Raw genomic sequence first — 18,524 nt, forward strand, 5'->3', positions numbered from 1 at the left:
TCCCTTGAATATTTCATTAGTAAGGATAATAAGTCATCCAAATCTTCATCTCTTTTTTCCTTTGAAAAGGGAGTATGCATTTCAAATTCGCATGGAACACAAAGGTCAGTATCACTGTGCTCAACCATTTGCTCTGATATAAGAGAGAAATGTAATAAACCTACCACAACTAAAAATGGAAAAGTTCTTGCTTGACCTTGACATAAACTTAACTTGGTTAGAGAATTTAGCCCTTTTTGTGACCCTTTGAAAATTCCTAACTTTCTTAATATTCTTTTAATTTCTCACCAGCTTCTTATGACTTCTGAATATTGTCCTTCTATATGGAAACTAAGAATATTTTTTTATTCCATTCTCCTGGTCATGACAGCATGAAAATATCAGATGGCATGATCTTTTTCATGCAAATGAAAACAAGTAGATTTTTTTCTAAATTACAGAATTTTGATTTTTTTAAAAAAATTTCTATGTGATTGTATATAAACCTAAGGGAATCAAATTGAGAAGTAAGCTCTTCTTACAGAACAAACTTATTTGGTTTCAAAAATCTAAAATCATTGTTTCAAGTAACTTTAAACTTATTTTTAACCAAAGTACCATTTTTTTCCTAAATGAAATGTATATTCAATTTTAAAACTGCATAATTAAAATTTAAAGTAAAGATTTTCACTTCTCATCAAAGGACATAGTGGTTTCAAGACAACTACAGACCTCTCATCATTCTATACTAACATACTTATTAACCACAAATTCCATGGATCTTCACTAAAATATACAAGAAGAATATGTAAAAAAGTGTTACTGAACTCTAGCTTTTCCATGGCCTTCAGAACTTCAAATTCCTCAGGCTCTTTAAACTGCTAAGCAGTATCTCAAATATAGTGCATGTTCTTTGTAGTAAATACCTTATAGAATCCCAAGATTTATCTTCTTTAAATTAAGCTAGCCCTCAGAAGCTTAACGTTTAAATCAGGATTACTTCTCCACCAAACCAACACAGGCTGCACTTGAATATTCCAAATCAATGCATGACTAACAGGATTTTTCCTGCTGGAGACTGACTAAATTCAAATATAATCTTAGCTTCTGCTTCCTTTCTACTGATTACAGTCAAGGATGCAGCAACCTTTGCTGCTTGGGTGAACTCTTTCTGATATCTTAATGCAATTTACAGTACACCCTGGGATAATCCTTTGGTCGATATAGCTGAAGTGGCTTTTTCACTGACCAGTGGCTTGAGAAAAACTCAAGACATTATTAGTGAACAATCATTAATTAAAACAGTTTACTTTTAAAATCATTGTGGTACATACAGCTGAACAAATGGCTTTAAACATTTCATTCTGTTAATATCATTTTTTTATTTAATTTATTGATTTCTTTTACCCAGACTGTAAGGAAAGGCTGAGAGTTGGGATTGTTCAGCCTTGAAAAGAGAAGGTTTTGGGGTTCCATACTGGGCCTTCCAGTATGGAAAGGTAGCTACAAGACAGATGCAGTGGGACTATTTACAAGGGCCTGGAGTGAAAGGACAGGGGGGAATGGATTCACACTGACAGTAGAGTTAAAATAGTAAATAGGAGGACATTCTTTACTGTGAGGCTGGCGAGGCACTGGCACAGGGTGCCCAGAGAACCTGTGGATGTCCCACCCCTGGAAGTGCCCAAGGCCAGGTTGGATGAGGCACTGAGCAACCTGGGATAGTGGGATGTGTCCCTGCATGTGGCAGGAAGGTTGGAACAAGATGATATTTAAGGTCACTTCTAACCTAAATCATTCTATGATTCTGTGGAATCTCCTCCAGCTTTGCCATCAGATGAAAAACTTCTTAATGGGAATGACCAACTCTGCATCACACTCCCACCTTGCAAAGCATCTCCCCCTTCTGCTGGCTCTTCCTCTTCCCTGCCCAGTATGTGAGCAAAGGCAGCTTCTCTGAGAATGCAGAGGTCAACTCACATATTTTGGCTGCAACTCAAGTGCCTTCCATCCATATTGTAGTTTAAGGACAACATTTGCAGGATACTTCAGGTTTTACATTCTGACGGTTAAGGGAACCACGATTACTTAAGAGTGGGTCAAACCAGACACACTCAGCTATTCCACCCTTCCCAGAACAGGAGTAAAGACAGTAAAGAGAGCTTTGAACAGTTAATATGAATGTTGTGATTGTTTCCTTTCTGTCTGATAACAATTAAAAAATGTTACTGGTAGATCTTATAGTTATATATGACATTATATACCATTCTGTCCCCTTTACATAGAGCTGAACTCATCTGGGAGGCTGAAAAATAACAACTGTCTCCTAATCCCTGTACCAGGCAGCTAAAGAATTGTTGATGAAACAGCCTGCTTACTCTCTTTTGTCTCTTTTCTGTCCTCCCCATGCCTTGGCCAAATAAAACAATATTTTTTCATCCTCCCAGAGACTGTTTTGCATGTGTACTCACAGCTTTGCCTTCTGTGTTTGGGGACAATGCCTATTTATGAGAATCCTCTGGCAGCTTCTCTCCACCCTGGGCTCTGCTGCCTACCCAGGCATGGGATGCTACATCTCCATCACTGCTGTGTAAGAGCAGCACAAAGCAGATGGAAAGTATTCTGGGACCATTCCTTTCATTTTCCTTTAAAATTCTTAGAACCTCACTTCTCTGTTTGCCTGACTTTTAAGACTCCACTCACTACTGTATCTAAACACCATATCGCTTTTGCAACCTACTTATGATGCAACTGTGAAAAGGGAGGTATTTTTATTCTTCTTGTCCTAACCTGCACTTCAGGAATGGAAAGTCTAATGAGAAATCCCACAGCTTTACAGAGAGTTTACCAGTCCTCAGCCAATCCTATAAGCATCCAATGCATTAAGATCAGAAAGGAAATAAAATTATTCCTTGCATCTATTCTTCTCTTCCAGAACAAATTATGAGAACAACAGGGAGATAACCAAATATGTTTTTGGAGTGGGGACATTAGCTGCTAACAAACTGTGTTTGTGCAACATCAAGGTCAACATGCAGAACTTTTAAGTAGAGGAGGACTACATTAAAAAACTCAAAGCTGAACTAAAGTTATTGTATTCTGCAATTCTGTGACTAGCTCATTCTATAAGCACGGAAAAATTGTTTGTTTTCATGGCAAAAAAAATTTCAACATTTTGTTCATGTAAGCAATTGGTGGGATGACATTTTGGAGCAGAAACTGTACAGTAAAACACTCAGGAGATTATTTGCTGCATTTCCAAAGTAGCTTAGCACAAAGTCATGCTCCAACTTTTTATTTTCCGTTTTACAAGTGGGACTTTCCTTGCCATTCTCTTGCCATGCAGCTGGGGAAGGTCAGAAGCTCCCGGGTGGCCATCTTTTGAAGGCAACTTTCATTCTTGCTCCTCCGAGCTCTTTTATATCAGCACACACCAATGTCAAATGTAATTACTGAAAATAAAAAATTTCCTAATCGATGAGAAAGTCTAAACCGAAATGAATGGGTGGAACTAAGCCATTAACTGAGCATTGCTCAGCATAGGAAGTGTTCTACAATATATGTTGCAAGTGGGATTAACTTGAGGTATTAGCAATGAGAAAATACAAGATCATGTCTGCCAAATTATAAATTAATTTGTTCCAAAGCAGAAAAATTAGATGGAACAGATATTTCCATTACAGTGAAATCTCAAACTAGTTGTAAGAGCCTCCTTTTGCTATTATGGACATTTCTGTGCACTAATTTCTAATTTTAAAGCAGATCACCCTAAGGTTATTGCCTCCCAAACAGCCAAAGTGAGCAGAGTTCTTCTCACAGTACATTTTACATCCATGGAATGAAAAAACCTGAAGCTTCTATTCATTTTAGCTTTTACCCATTGCTAAAATGGAGAGAGAGGGATGGATTTTGGCAAATAATGACCCAGTCAGTCTACAGGTGGAAACAAGTACAGAGGGCTCCCTCAGTAGTTGTGATCAATGAACAAGCAGATCTACACTGCAGTGACCTGATTGGAAATACAGAAATAATCTATAAGCCCCCACTTTAATTGGAGACTTCACCCAGATGGTAGGCTTTGTATCACCTGAAAGACATCCTAGTTCTGATAATCAGGACAGAAAGGCAGAATACATTAAGCAAAGATCCTCTGTAAAACTCAGTTTGGCCTGCAGTGAAGTATACAATAAGAACTGCTAGGTTCTGGATGTCCACCCAATTGTTTTCACAGAAAGTACCTTGAAAAGAGTTACAGCCAAGATTTGTATGAAAAACTGATATTAAGTCAAGCCCAAAGTAATTCAGTCCTTTTTTTAGTCCCCAAAATTCAAGGTGAGTTACCTAAGTTGGGGAAGAACAGTTGCAGTTTTTCACTTCACCTTTTTTCATTTCCTTTAAGCTGACATTTGTGTAATGCTCACAACTACCTTATCTGTATCTGCAAGAATCATAAACTTACAACTGATTAAATACTATTCCTTTCCATAAAATCTCAACCTGCTACCGAAATTAAAGAGAAAATTTATTATGATGAACTTCCCACCTATGTAAGAGAAAACTTTAAGAAATGCACTGTAATACACTCTCACACTCAATTTTCATCTGCTGGATAAATTGCTGTGGCAAATATGTTGAAAAGTATCCCACATGTTATACAAGGACTGATGGCATTTTCACTACTGGCAGAAGTGATGATAAACATTTATCAGCAACAGAGGGGGACTGGAGGGACCAGAGGCTATGAGGATTTGCTTAAACTGTTTATATAAAATCAGAGCACCTGGTCAACTGCAGAGACAAGAAGGGAGAGTTGAGGTCAAAGTGACCATCCCACTGAGAAATGCAGATATCATGCAGTATTAGGTTTTACTGAATGCTTTGTTTCTTTCAGAGAACTGAAGACAGGAAGTGCCTTGGGGAAGAGCCAAGGGATCTTTTCAGGCACTGCCCTCAGAGCTTGCAACACCTTCTGAGTTAAAGATCTTAATATTACAATCTTAATATTGCTGCCTCCTAGCCAGGGGAAAGGACAGTTTTGCCACAGGTATTGCCAATAGCCAGCTAGCTCCGTTTCCAGGTTCCTGGCTGAAGTTGTGTAAAGATTTTCCCAACTACAGAAAGAAAAACTTATGAAATACAACCAGTAGCCATACACAGTCTCTGCTCTGACAGACAACAAACCACTTGTGGAGCTTTTTGGTGCAGTGTGAGGGGGTGTTAGCCATGGCATCTGTTCAGCTGGGGCCCTGGGCTTGACTGTGTCTGTGCAAATCTGGGATAATCAATTAGGCAGGGTGTCAGCGTGCCAGCACAGATGTCCTCAGTCAATTGCAGATAATCATCGCGCTCTTTGAAATTTCCAGAGGAGATTGCATTACTCTTGGGACACCCTTGACCTGCCATCAGGAAAGGTTTCCCAGATAAGAAAAATAAAAGGATCATATCTTTTTCCTAGTGCAGCAATATATATTGCAGGCTATCCATAACCTTGAGAGGGTTAGAGTGATGCACTGAGAGCTGCATGCATACTGCAGGATCCAGGAGCAGAGCTCTGCTCTCCCTCCCCTCCCCAGAATGAAATAAATACTGCAGCACGTTATGAAATACATCCAGGCACTTACTACAAGATATTTCTCCATGAACTACACATCGTGACAGGCTGTCAATGAGGTATAAACAGTGCCATCAGTGGTATCAGCAGACATTCTTTACCCAGGAGGACCAGCAGCTTTCTGGGTGTGTAGCTTTTGCAAGGTCACACAAAGGGAGAGGGTTTTTAATTTCAGCCAATGCTTATTCAAGATGGCACCTGGAATATAAAGAACTGTTTGTGGAAAAATGAGATGAAACTTCATCTCACAGGGGCTAAAAGAAACAATTTATCAGTAGTTCAAATTTTACTAGTACTGACTTGAAAAAATTCCTAAATAGGAATAAAACAAACCAAATAAAGGTCTTCCATATAATCCAACTTCAATATGCTGTTAGAAATTTTTTAGAGCTGATCAAGGTATCAGTGTTAAGAGCTTAGAAACCAAGCTTGATTTCATTAGAAGCAGAGAACAACTTTTAAAACTGGAAGAACATCTTAGTAAGAAAACAAAAATGAAGCTCACTTTGCTTAATCCATCACTGCACAAAGGACAATTATCACAGAAACAAAGACTAAAAATGGCTATGACACGAATGAAAGGGAGCAGGATTCAGAGGATTGTTTTGAACTCTGCTGACTGTATTCTGATTCTTAGTAAAATTATGTTATATATTGGGTTTTTTTAAAAATAAATCTGATGTGATAAACAACAGCATCAAGAACTTGTCCACGTGGGATAGAACATGAAAACAGAACAGTGTTTTATTCAGCTGAGGTGCATCTGGAAGACCTAAGGATAGAAGAACACTCACTTTTCCTTGGGACATGATTTCAACACCCAGGCAGCTGCTGAGTTGACCAGGAGGCTGCAAAATAGGTATTGGCTACTTGAGACACCCCATAATTTCTCTGATCCACACTGCTTCGGGAGAAAGCAAAGGAAGAGTAACATTTAAATTGAAAAAGAATAAAAAAAATCACATCAAGACTCCTAGGCAACAATGATAAATACAGCAAAGCAGGTATGCTGGAGTTAATCATGTCTACATTGCAGTCAGGGCTGTGTAGCTGAGAGATAAACCGGCCAGTCTTTATCTGGCTTGGGTTTCCATAGTCAAACTGTTGTGACAGCAGAGAGCTCCTCGCAACCTAATTCATACACAAATAGCTGCTGTGACTGTATTTTAAATATCTCTGGGCTTACTTGGGCATGCACTACACCTCCTGTACTCTCAGAGACTTTATTCACCCTGCACATAATCCTTCATCACATGGCTGACCTAAAGCAGAGGATTCCTATATTGAATTGTATATATTTTATTTTTTTTGTTCTATTAAGCATTACTAGAAGTGAAATAAAACATAAAAGCAGAATTCTTTGTCTGCTATTCCTAGAGGCTTTGGATAGGTTGCACTAACTTTTCCAGGAAATTTTTGCCAGTTTCAGTGAGGCTATTATAAAGAAGGAAGAAGCCAGTTTGAGTGTCCTGTGAAGGCAATAATGGCTATTTCTGTTCCTAAGCAGTGATGTAAAGGGTCAGACATTCCAAGTTACAAGAAAATGTTCATCACACAGTCAGACTGGGGAGAAAAGTCTGTGAAAAATGAAGTGATTCAAGTGCATTAAAGAAGTTATATTCCAGAGTTTGAGCATCCTACTGCATTGGTCATTCTTTATGAGCATACAGTACTGCCAGTTTTGACAGTGAAATATCAATGTATCAGCTTCTCTAAAAGTTAGACTATGTAAAAATGTTTGCACTAAGAATTGAAAAGTTTAACTTGCTCATTCATTGCAAGGAGAGGAATAAAAGTGCTCACCCCTTAGAGGTGAGCCCTGAGAGTCTGAAGAAACCTCTGAGTTTTATGCCAATGCCATTGATCAGATGTCAGTGTCTTGCAGGACTGACTTAATTGGGTTGGATCAGCCTGGACCACCCTGATTCAATTAAGAGTGTAATTGATTTTACTGTGATGAGTTGCAGAGAAAAGTCCTCTCCAGTGTGAATAAGAAATTCAGGCTCCTGACAGAGCAAGCAAATGCAAAAGGACTAATCAGACAAAGTTGCACTTCCACCCTTAAACTTTGGTATTTTTTACATATTCTGCAGAGATTCTATCCTTTAGCTGTGTAACATGGTGTTGTTGAGTGTTTTTTTTCTTTCAAGAATCCTCCCAGCATTGTCACTAACCTACTCCAACATGAGTATTAGCAAATGCTCTGCTAACATGGGACCTTTTGACACTGCATGCTTCCCTTAGCCATGAAGGCATTCCCAATGCAAGAATGCTCATGGTAAGACAGCCCAAGTGACAAATGAAATGCAGATTAAGCCTTAATTGTAATTAATTAGAAGTACACCTAGCAACGCCCATGTTCAGCACCATAAAAAATCAGATTGGTTTCTATGAACAGCTATCAATGTGGAAGGTTTAGATAACAGCACAAATGAATGGGGGAGAATGCTAAATACAGTATCTATGAACTTCATCCAAGTCTGGCGACTAAAGAATGAATTTTAGCAACACCTTTGTAGTGAAATGCCTGGTACATGTTGCCCTCTTGTGGAAGCTGGGATAAAGTACAAGTGCCTTTGACTTTATTGGGATTTTGCAGTGATATTTTAATGCCTGGAATGTAATGATTTATTAAATTCACGATGTGAGCAGTTTATCATGTTAAACACTGAGTATATTCTGTAAATGGCTGCACTTGACAAGCAAACCGAGGTAATTAACTCTACTAAATCAGGCTCGTGCACTGCAAATTGAATGGCCGTAGCATAGGTTTCATTTGTTCATTTGGAAAATAGGAAAAGAAAAAAAAGGAAAAAATTATATATATCATATATAATTTAAGATCCTGGTCTAAGTTAAAGTTTTTTCTAGCCATTAAAAATATTTTTTTAGATTTTTGTAGGTGTTTGTTATCGAAAAACCCAGAGTTACCTCACCTATGAATGCTTGTACCTGTATTACATATGACGTAAATAGAATCTCTTGGATGCTTCATATCTCAATATCAGATCACTCACATTCTTTAAATGCAGAGTAATTATTTATTCACATTTTTTCTACACATATTTAACATACAGATATATTCCTTGTCAACCAAGAGGAAAATCATTAAGCCTGAATTAAAAATTTAAACAAACATCAGAGAACTAGAAAATATATTTTAATGATGCTAAAGAGAAGAATCAAGAACTTCAAAGGCAGTATAACACACTATCAGGATACTTTAAGTGTTAGACTCTGAATGGTACCTGGGATACTTTGCTCATAAAAAAATACCAATATTTGGATTCCTTTTGAATGTCTGCTAACAGAAGGTAAGCTATGTTTGACACACTGCTATAGCATTGTATTTAGGGCAACTTCAGATAACTCTAAGTGGTCATCTTTGTTGTTTGTTTGGGGGTTTGGGGTTTTTTTGCCATTTCAGTTTGATTTCAGAGATGAGACAGTTTAGCACAAACTTGTAGCCTTGATCAAAGATTTCCATCAGCTGTGGACAAAGGTCAGGTGTCCATGTTAATGTTATCAGTGGTCCCTGATACTGCTGACAGCTAAGTGTCACTGATATGTCTGCAGGATCTGATGGATTTGGTGTGATTGCTTTATTCTTCACCCACTGAAGTTTTATTTAGTTTAGAAAAAGGGGCTGAAGGGAGGTTGTGATTAGCTAACACATTTCAGCTCACCCTGTCCCGTGACCCTTTTCCTAGTGCTGGCACAAACTAAACATTTCACTTGATTTGCTTGGATGAAATCAATCCAGGAGGCACGAAGCTTCAAAGTTTAACTGGTTGGTATCCCTGGATTGTCTCACAAAAAAAAAAAAAAAAAAAAAAAAAAAGTAAATTTACAGGATGTTTGAAGTCTTTCAATATATGGGATCACTTATGGAAACTGTAAATGACTCAGGGCCACAGTGTCATTGATAAATATTTGGATTAATGGAAATCTTCAAGCTTTGTTTCTTTCTAGCAACTCCCTCTTTTCTCCCATATGAAGTTTTTGGCTATAGCCTCTGCCTGCTCTAGGAAAACAATGATTAATGAGCAACTTATAAACTGAAGCTATGTCAACTGATAAGGCCCCAAACCGCTGACTATCATGCTCAAATGATTATTCCATATTTCTTCAAGACCAGTTTTCTAAAAGAGCCTTGAATTTCTTGGACTTTTACCTCAGAGTTTTTTCTAAAACATTCCTTAAATTTTGTTCTATGCTTTTACAGTATTAGGCTTGTGTTTAGAAATAGAAACTTCTTGCTTCACAGAAGTATGTTAAACAAAAATAGCTTCTGCAATTTTCAATGCACCATGCCTTATCTATCATCCAACTCATAACTAATTATAATCTCAATAATATTAATATAGACACAAAAATATTTATAAGTCTTATGTCAATATGAAATATGCTGATCTGAAAAGCAATTTACTGTGTTTTAGTGTTCATTTATCAGGGCTGCTGTGATCAGTTCTTGGGGCTGCCTGCCCATGCAGCTCCCCAAACCCTAATGCTGGCTCAGGGCAAGTGGAAGGCATGGCTGGCAGAGAGCACTGGGGACAGCACAGCCATGGCTTCTGCCAGCAGAGTCAATTTACTCTGACTTGATTCAGATGTGAAGCAACACCCCAGCTAGATGACCTAGGTAAATTGAGGCTTTAGCAGTTTGAGGTCAGTAAGGGCCAGACTGGAAACCCCAAACCACCTACATGTATCACAAAGCATTAGGCTCATGTGTTCACAGAGAGCAGCAGCACCAACACAGCCCCTGCCCTTCCTGGAGCTCTGGGAATTCATTCTTTCACTTTATTAATGAAGGAACATCCTGATCTCCACTCCAGAAAGTTATGGATCATGAAACTTTAGCAGCACTCACCATAACATCCAAACTGAGGAGAAATGAAAACAATATATTAAGGTGGCTGCTTTTATATTCTTGCTCAAAAGCAGACATAAATACAGCACTTGTAACTCTAGCAAGAGCCAGGGTGGAAACTGCTCTCATTTCAAACTGCAAAACATAGCTGCTTCTGGTTTCTCACCTAGCCAATTACACCTGCATCTTATCCATCTGGTAAATCATTTTGGAAAAGTACCATTTACCAGAGTCATGAAGGCACTGACAAGGTACTTGAAATTTCTGTTGGTTCTGACAAATTATTCTGACAAATTATTCATAGTGAGCAGAAAATCATCAGTGCAAAAAAGGCTTTAGCCATGAAAAAAACACCAGAGAAATGTGAAAAAAAGTCAAAACTAGAGTCCTTCATTTGCAGCATATACACAGCTGCACATACACAGGAAACTAAGTGAAATTTCTGAAATAGCTTTTGGGATCTATACAATCTGGATACAGGAAAATCACTGTCAGCAGTTTGTGTCTTGACCAACCTGATGGCTTCTTTTATAATTTAGTGCAATAAATTTTATAATTTTTGTGCAATTAGAACTTCTCATGGGGCTGTCCTGTCTTCAGGTTACTTCTGCAGAGGAGAATTAGGGAATCGTAGCTTCAGAAAATTAAGGGTGAAGGTGTTTGGTGTGAAATGCTCCAAGGGAAAAAAGTAGGCAATACTGCAGTCATGGTGGAGAGAGGATCCTAAACTTGAGCATCCCTGCCATGTCCTTCGTTTCCTCACAGCTTTAGGTAAAAAATCCTACAGATTGTCCACACATAAGCCTCATAAATTCATGAGTTATATGAGAGGAAAAGGATAAATCTTAGAAAGCTTATCTGCACTTGAATGCAAAAGAAAAGAAAAAAAGGTTGGATTCTAAAATTGCGCTTAACAAGTGAATGGTCAGCATTAAGCTTGTTGCAATCAAAAATTAAGATGACAGTCATACTGGATTTGAGTTTCACCACTGCAAATTAGTGCAGAGGTAACTCTAGTTAGGCTGGTGAAATTTTCCCTGATAACTGTGTTAGCAATTGATTAAGTGATGAAGGGATGATTGTGTGAAATGTATGACAACATTACGTGATTTGGTCTTACAACATGTCCTTAGCATCTTACATGGTCTGAAAATCAGGTTTTTGAGCAGAGAAAGCACAAGTTCTTTCTGGTTTCTATCTGTCGCTGAGTAATGCAGAAACACAAGTTGTTACTTGCAAGACCCTTTTACTAATACATTACGTAGCCCAAGGACTATTAGAAAAGTCTGCTAACAGTCCCTTTGAGGAACAAATAAAAGTCATTCTGTGTATACAGAGTACTTTCCGTTGAATAAAACATTTCATGGGTCATGATCAATGTTTCATATCCTGATAAATTTGGATTAGAAGCCATACTCCTTTATAAAGGTGGGTGAAAAAAGCTGCTTGTTCAATAGACCTTCCAAAGGCTGGAGGTCTCAAAAAGCTTCTAAAACAGCTTTTCTTTTTTTTTCCTCTACTCCAGAAATCAATATGCTTTAAAACATTTTACCTTCAAGAGTTACAGCACTATAAAAAGAATGAATTAAAAGCAAGACTGTTCCCCAAGATGTTTTTACATCTAGCTTCTCCATTTACAACATTATTATATCCCCACAATTGAACCCAACAATTAAGGTTCAAAACTTATATTGTTCTGTCATGGATAAGTTTTATTTTTGATATCCAGAACTCAAATGAAATAACTTTATTTCACACACTTCAGTGGGGGGAAGAAAGGGTTGAGAGGCCACTACGTTATCCCCACTGCATTCTTTTTTGTTTTCCAGCTAGTGTAAGATTAATGTGGTACTGCAGTCTGCTGCTGAATTCACTTCATAGTGAATGTGCATGCATAGCAACTTTACAACTCAAATCAATGTAAAACTTGCAGATATCTTGTTTTATTTGTTCGTCTGTTAACACAAAGCTCATCTTTGAAGTAACGTCTTGGCAGAGCAACATCTAATACATTTTGTTATATTGCGTGTGATTTTAATGCTATTAATACAAGGCCTATATAAAGAAGGAGTTACTGCTACATATTAAAGCCTTTAATTCTGTTTCTGTCCTAAAACTGAACCATTAAAAGAATTATTTCAAGCAAAACTTATTAGGAATACAAATTTGGCCCAAAATCTCCACAAAGTCATGAAAATCAGTAGGTTCTGAATTGATACCTCCAGCAACACCCAAGGATTAAAATGAACCTAAAGCCAGATATCAAAAGGTTACATCTCTTTAATCATGGGATTTATAGATTCCCTGTCATTTCTTACAGATATCTGCAGTGTCTGTATTTTCTGCTCCTCACTGTTGTCCCATTAACTCTTCCACATCCACTGAACACAGCTGGTGACAGAGCCATGCTCCCAGTTTGAGGGAACCTTGTCAGACCCATTAAAAGGTACATGAACAACAGGATGAAGAAGAGGTCCTGGGCAAAATACAGCAGTATTCACCATCATTTGACAACTATTTATATTGGCCTCAGAATGTAAATTTTAAATTGACAAAATTATTTACATAAATTATGATTTCTTCATTCACTCATATGAAGGCAGCATTAAAAAGGATGAGAAAAGCTTGCCCAGGCCAGCCCTCCCTGTCCCTGGAAAGGACAGCTGTGGGGCTGCTGTGCTGCTAGCCTATGCCACAGTCCTGGAAAAGCAGTCCAGCTGCTTGGCAAAGGGAGAGGGTAGGGCCAGTGGAGGTAGAAGGCTCTGCTGGCAGAGTGCATCTCTTTTTTTTAATTTTCCACCCACAAGGATGAGGGGCAGCCTTACAACTTTCGTTGAATATTAGCATGGCTAGCACAAAGTTAAGTACTTTCTCTTTGCTCTTCAGCCAGCACTCTGTCAAAGCTCTACTCCTCAGCAGCTGGGAGAGGAAAATTTATTTTTGCCTACATTGTGGAGAAGCCCTGAGTCAGCTCTGCTAGAATGATCCTTCATGATGAAAAATTTATGGCTTTTGCTTTGCCTCCCTCCCTGCCTTTTAATATCCTTCCCTTTTCCCCACAGTGTTTTTCCCAATTGGATTTGGCAACCTCCCCAATTCCTGTTCCACATTCTCCATTAGCATTTTCAAAATAAATGTATCTAGCCTTGTGCCTCTATTTCAAGACCTTTATCCTTTGTTTTAAGACTGATGGATTTTAAAGGGTGAGCCAAATCCCTAAATGCCCTAAATCAATATTGTTCTTTAAGAGTTGCTTTAATCACTCAGATGAGGCACCTGTTTCTGGCAACTTGTGCAAGGAGTGAGCCACACAAGACAACACCATCAGATGTGAAGTGCTGTCACCATCTAGAGATGCTGGAATGTGCAGTCATCTAAAAATAGCCAGCAAAGCACAAGAATTGACTATGAAATAAGGAAGCAAATTAAGTGATACCCCTCTTCCCAGCTGCCTGCAAATTACCATTCTCTCCACCCACCACAGGGCTCCAGCCCATTCAGGTTGCTGGCAGTCAGCAGCCTGGATAAGAGAATGGAGCTTCCCATCAGTGCCATCTGTACAAGGACAAAAAATGGGAAGGGTCAGCCAACCAGTCTCATCACTGGTACAGTAAATGAGCACAAAGTAAGTCAGGGTAAAACTACCACTGGGTTTACTCCAGAATTTTGTGGGCTGAATTTACTAGGAAATTTTCCATCTCAGAAGAAAGTCACAGCTTAAGGAAACATTTAAAATAAGTAGTTTGTTCCAACAAAGTATTTTAGAAAAAAACTTCATAAAAAACAGATACAAACATTTTCCTCTGCTTTGTCTGGGGATTTCTCTGGATCTCATTTTGATCTCTGTACTTTTCCCTTGCATTGGTTTATAAAAAAATTCTTTGTCTATGATCTCGAGGAGTGTTTCTGCCACATCAACAACCAAATGAGGAGAACAACTGACCTAGATGTTAACACACTTTTACTCCTAATTATTATTATTTGGTTTTATGTATATTACTTGTTTATGAGTAGCACAAAAGGAACTCCTGTTCACACTCCACCTCCCCTTGCCTTTGGAACAGAGGAATGCTGCATCTGTGCTCAGAGGATGCCAGACTGCTGCCTGTGCCTGCCTAGATTGAGCTGGCAGGCAGCCCACTGGGGTGGCACAGCAGCTGGCAGGAGCTGGGACAACCCTTTGAGTTTCTTTTTTCCTAAAACTGTACCTACTGTAGTCAAGATGTAACCAAAGTATCTCAGTTATCCTAAGTTATATGTTCACAGGATTATAAAATATCCCGAGTTGGAAGGGACACACAAGAACCCACATCTCCTGATCCAAGAATCCCACTGTGAACCTGAGAGCATTGTCCAAGCCCTTCTTGCAATCTGGGAGGCTTGGTGCTGTGACCACTGCCCTGGGGAGTCTGTTCAGTGCCCAACCACCCTCCGGGAGAAGAATCTTTTCCCAATATCCAACATAAACTTTCCCTGGCACAGCTTCCTGCTGTTTCCTTGGTTCCTGTCACTGGTTAGAGAAGAGATCAGTGCCTTCCCCTCTGCTTCCCCTCCTGAGGAAGATGGACACAGCAGTGAGGTCTCCCCTTGGTATTTCCTGAGGAAAATGCAGTTACTAAGAGCCAGTGGAACGGTGATTCCAAAGGAGTATGTAGTGTTCCAAAACTGTCTTTTCTGAAATTTCAAATTTCTGTGTCTGCAATTAACAGATTGCCTGTGTTAGCAGAAACACGTCAAGTATTGATTCATTCTCTTCTTTCTTCCTAAAGCCAGATCCAGAACCTTTAATGAAGAACTGAGTTCAGTTCAAAGACAGAAGTTCCAAATAAGTCATAAGCAAGTGGTTCCCATCAGGTGGTAGAGCTGCCTGTGCACCTCTGTGGAGCAGCTTTTGGGGGGCTGTGTGGAGCTGGCTCCCAGCTGGAGCCTCCAAGTGAACTGGAACCAAGGGCCACACACAAGAATCCACCCATAAAGACACTGTGAGCACAGACAACTTTGCAGAGCCTTCTTATTCTTATCTGATGTGACCAGAGCCCAAGTACTTCAAGAGAAGCATCTTGAAATACATTACACCTCAATTCACTAATGAGAAAACTTGTCCTCTAGGCAACAGCAGCCAGGTGAGAACAGCACAGAGATCTCCCAAGCAGGAGAAACAGAAACATTCTGTATTCTGCATGTCCAAGTAGATACTCTGAGTCAGCATTCCCCTGACCTTCACACAGGAAAGGTAATGTCTAGCAGCAGTATTGGGGTTAAACATCAAAATAATCTCATTTCTGATTCCTGATCTGTGGACAGCAGGAGAATTTCAGAGAGAAAATAATATTTAAAAAAGTATCAGCAAACTAAGATATTTAATGTAGTGTAAGATGTATTTTTTATCTTTACTGACTGATCAATGCATCTGCTGATCTAGTATTTCAGAAAATGCTGTTAATAACAGAACACCCTTATTTCTATCAAGAGGAGCATATTTTGACTTAATGAACTTACTGATGAAGATAATAGCATTTCTAGGAAAAGAATTTGCAAGGTTTTTTATTTTTTAGCTAATTTCACGCTTTTAAAAGAAAGGACACCTCTTTAAGCAGAAATATCTGTATTCTGTGCATTTTGCCAAAATGTTTTTCTTAATTAACATTTCGTATGTTTCAGAAAATTGAAAAAGGAGCCAGTAACACTGATGTTATGATAAATGATAAAACTTTAGCTGTGGAGTAATGGAAACTAAAACAGAATAGGTGCATTGCTGCCAACTTGGAGGGTCAAATACATAAGTGTATTTCTTTCATTCTGAAAATAAAATAGATTTATTGGATTTTCTTGCCCACATGGAAGAATGCAAAAAGCAATCCAATGATGGCAAAGTGATTTAAAAAATACATTTTTACAAATAGTCAGTGTAGCCAGAGCTATGTTTGTTTATCATTTACAGCTTTGTAACTGTAACTTGGAATTAATAATAAATATACCTGAGTGTTTTGAATCAGCCAAAGAGGCATCTGAGCTTGTGAAGCTGAAATTGTGGAATACATTTGGAATATGGTGATGAGCTACAAGGAGTGAAGTACAATAAAATTATTTGCATTTTGAACATACAGTTTTTTAAAACTAACATGCTGGGGGAAAATAAAGATCTTTAATTACTACAGGCTAGAACGTGCAAGGAACAGATATAAATTTTTTAGCAGTCTTTTCTGGTGCCTTGTGTTTTACTTTCTTAAAGAGCCATATCTACATAGGAAAGAGGAAAAAAACCAAAAACATATATTACTTTCTTTTTTTTTTCCCTTCTCATTTTCCTTCTCATCACACCCTCTGCTGGTGTGTTTGTCTGCTCTCCCCCTCACCCCTCTCCCATTCATTCCCACACCCAATAAGCATGGACATCTCTGGCTGCTCTTCTCTCCCTGCAAGATTAACAGCAAAATTTGAGGCTTTGATGAAGACAGGGAAAATATGCAAAATAAAGTCAACATGCTTCCTCATCTGCAGTCACTTGAAGACAGGTGTTGGGCGAGGAGGTAGCAAGAAATCTGAGCCAGACAAGCTTTGCCTGTTGGCACAGCTCCTTTTCCATCTGCTGCTTCATGATAAATGACTCTGTTGCCCTGAGCTGAAGGCACAATATTCCCTCCCTTCTTTTATTTTGTACCTCTTTAGAGTTACATCGTGTTTGCTTGAAGTTTTCTGCAGAACACAGGCTGTATATTTGCTCAAACATGTGTGTGTGTTCTTTGAGCCAAAGAAGAGTGAGTTGTGTGTTCTCTCTGGAAGACCCTCATCCTCTCCCACAGAGAAAATGTTCCCCTGCTCTGGACAAGAACATGAAAGTCTGTTATTTAAGCATTATTAAAATGGACATAAAAACATCTTTAAGCCTTTTGCAAGATGGGAATTGAAATGAAGGGTTTTTTCAGTCTTTTTCCTCTTCTCCATTAGCTGGAATTATGCAATCATTTTTCCTTTTTACTTTTTTCATGAATGTGGACAATAATCAAGATACATACGTTGAAAATTTTGATTCAAAATGACAAAGCAATAGGGTGTTCATAATGGTAGCCAGAAAGGATTTGAGATAACTGCATGGCAAACAGAGCAGCTCTTCTTTTTGAGATGCAAATTTCCACATTAAATGTAAAAATTGTCTGTTGGCAACTAGGAAGATATCAGAGCTATGTTGTACCATTTCAATGCACAGCTGAACATACTTATCCATCAGAGTTTTTACTATTGCATAAATAATGTATTCATACTTGACAGTTCCAAATATGTGTGTTGATTTTGACTTAAAAAAACAAATAATCCTGTTTATCTGTGAAGAATAGGAAGATGACTGGATGCTGAGGAGTTATTGTGAAAGGAATAAAGACAAGACTGCATGCTGAGTGTTACAAAATTCAGACTGAATGGGATATTTTTTGACATCTGAACCATGATAAAATCCATTGACTGGTTGCAAAAATACATTCACAAAGACCTGGCTCATAAGATAAGGGCTTCTGCAGCAGCAAAATGCGATTTTCTTAGATACCTTGCAAACACACCAAAAATGAGCATTCTGCCCCTGATTTTTATGTAGTTGATTTTTTTTCTTTTGGTCATAAGTTGCTTCATACCAGAAAATAAAAATAAAAAGGTTGAACATAGAATGTCTTATAACATATATAAATGTCACATTTGAAGGTGCAAATAGGAGCAAAGACCCTGTTTTACAAACATAAAATGAGCTGTAAAGTTTACGAGCCACATCTGACAGAAAACAAAACAAAGCACCCTCTTTTTTATTTTTTTTATCTTTGGAAGGATACAACATAAAAATAGCAGAAGACAGGATCATATTTTCCAGAAAGCAGAGAAAAACCCCAAACCACTTAAAGCCTGTGCATTACAATTCAGAGGTGAATTTCTGCAGAGCTTTTGCATGCTTTAATGCTGTTGGGATTGTAGCTGAAGTTTTTTGAGGATAAGCACTCCTGTACCAAAGGAGAAGAAAGATGGAATGCTTGAGGTATGCTTGGACAAAGAAAGAAAGTGTGTGAAAGATGAATTTAC

The sequence above is a fragment of the Lichenostomus cassidix genome, chromosome 1 (assembly GCF_008360975.1).
Source record: "Lichenostomus cassidix isolate B80296 chromosome 1, HeHo_3.0, whole genome shotgun sequence".
Taxonomy (NCBI): Eukaryota; Metazoa; Chordata; class Aves; order Passeriformes; family Meliphagidae; genus Lichenostomus; species Lichenostomus cassidix.